At 46.0% G+C, this 2,372-nt stretch overlaps 1 pseudogene; it reads right to left on the bottom strand.

Moving 5' to 3' along the window:
• Positions 1–845: 845 nt before the first annotated feature.
• Positions 846–1,025, bottom strand: LOC135921235 (U2 spliceosomal RNA; annotated as a pseudogene).
• Between the last annotated feature and the right edge of the window lie 1,347 nt (positions 1,026–2,372).

Genomic DNA, 2,372 nt, shown 5'->3' with positions numbered 1-2,372 from the left:
AAGAATTATGCACTGATCGGAAAACTGCCAGCGACAGCGATGAAGACTTGAAATTACGAATAAGACACCAAGCTCCACACCAAGCTCTACCTGTCTGCTCCTTTCTGTGTCCGTGTTACCCTTCGTGCTAGAAGCCAAAATCATGTTACCGTACCAACTCGCCAACCTATCTATCCTTTTGCATTACATTTCTTGTACATAGCGCTCGTCCTGTCTGCTCCTTTCTGTGTCCGGGTTTCACTTCGCGCTAGAAGCCAAAATCATGTTACCGTACCAACACGCCCAACTGTCTATCCTTTTGCATTACATCTCAAGTCACAAAGCAAGGAATTGAAAAAAAGAAGAGTAAGCCAAGGCACAAGAAGAAGTATTTTAATGATTGGAAAATGTAGAGAGGTCGGCCGGATAATGGAGCATCTGGCCTGCTACTCTACGTAAGGGAGGGGGAAGAGGGGGAGGCACAAAAGGCACAAAAAATTGTAGAAGCACAAAACAATAAAAGTAATGTTGATTGTGTTTTTCGGCTGCAATTTATTGTGCAGGACAAATTTGTGTCTGAACGTTAAGCCGTCCATTAATCTATTCATGTGAATGTCCTGAAGCGTGTGATAGGCCGCGCACACCGTGTGATAAAATTTGTCCATAGAGGGGCGCCAGATTTCCCGCCATGATTCCTTGCGCACTCTGCATTCATAGTGCGTGAGTTCTTGCGGCGTAATTGACGCAGTTCAATAAGTTTGTTGGAAGACCCTCCCTGCCTGCAGAATTTAGCCCTCTGTGACTTTTGTTTTTACAGCGAAACTTTGTTTGGCTTGTTTCCAGCAGATCGATGTCCGTAGACCAAAAAACCGTGGGCTGATCCCGAAGATAGTGCAATACCGGGCCGACCCGCGGTGGAGGTGAAGCAGGCTTCAGGCACCTCCCAAACCCGCAAAAATAAGTTTATTATCTTGGATCCAAATACAATCCGCATCAAATATTAAGCTAAAAAGAACAGATACTACACTTTAACCCGTGTCGGCCGTGTCTACGTTCGCACCGCTCTCTCTTTGTCGGTATTCTAAGCGTTTATGTATTTCGTTTCCTTCCGCACTCCCGTGGTGGCAGTGCCGTCGAAACGTCACGTGTGTCTAGCTTCCTCCAGCTCCTGAAGGCGGCACTCGCGTCGTCTACATGAATGTATATAAAATCATGGTGAATGAGTGCCTAGCTATGTTCAAAATTGTGCGTCACCGCTGTGTCCTATGCTAAACAGGTTCGCCGGTCGTACACCTTCCCAGAGTGGGATGGCTCATGATTTATTTATATATAGCGCAGTTGTGGATGGGAGTCAAGCAACGGTTTTCTTGCGGTGAGAAGCAACGACGGGCCGATACCAAATATAACTGCGACGTAACGCTCCTATCATAGTCCCCAAACTTTCTGTGCAGCGTACGGATTAATGCTTAGAAATTACAAGTTACCTATATCATTCAAACAGAAAATACCTACCGTGCGTCTTTTCTTTAATAAAGCACTGAGCAATTTTTATTTCTCTCGCAACGGCTGCTGCGTTTGAGAGATTCCGTGTGCCACCAAACAGACGCCTAGTACTTTCGACGGGCGCGAAAGCCCTATTATATAACCTCGCTGTCTGATGTACGCCTTGTCAGGTTGGCATCTGTCTGTTAAGATTCTTTTTTCTACAAATGCGAACATATGCCTCGGAGGTGGCATTTCGGGGACGCGACGGAAAGAAACGTCATCGCTACTGAAGCGCTCAACAGCTGAGAAAGAGGGATTCCCGCAATGGGAGAAGAGGTGGAAGGCTCGTAGGGTGTCTAATGGCGGTTATTATGAGAGTGTCCGCATTAACGTATCTTAAAGCTCGTGAAATACATTGTCTCTAAACGTACTGCACAAACAATTAGCACAGACCTGGGACATCTACCTACACAATAATTCAAGAAAGTGAACATGAGGATGGCCGCCTTAGTAGCTCAACTGAGAGAGCGCAAGTGTAACGTGAAATTTGTGCATTCGTTGCCCGCCTATGGCAAGCCGACTCCATTTCTTTCCTCCTTATCCTACATTTTATTAAAAAAACTGTTTCCTCTATGCCTTCTTTATTCTTTGTCTGTCAGCAGCATCTCGTTGTAAGAAACTCTCCGTTATTTATTACCAGAATCACGCTGTATTTTTCTTTTCAAATCATCATCATCATCAGCAGCAGCAGCAGCCTGGTTACGCCCACTGCAGGGCAAAGGCCTCTCCCATATTTCTCCAACAACCCCGGTCATGTACTAATTGTGGCCATGCCGTCCCTGCAAATTTCTTAACTTCATCCGCCCACCTAACTTTCTGCCGTCCCCTGCTACGCTTTCCTTCCCTTG

This window comes from Dermacentor albipictus, unplaced genomic scaffold (genome assembly GCF_038994185.2).
Source record: "Dermacentor albipictus isolate Rhodes 1998 colony unplaced genomic scaffold, USDA_Dalb.pri_finalv2 scaffold_34, whole genome shotgun sequence".
Classification (NCBI taxonomy): domain Eukaryota; kingdom Metazoa; phylum Arthropoda; class Arachnida; order Ixodida; family Ixodidae; genus Dermacentor; species Dermacentor albipictus.
The sequence above is the reverse complement of the archived record's forward strand: the minus strand, read 5'-3'. Positions and strand labels throughout refer to the sequence as shown.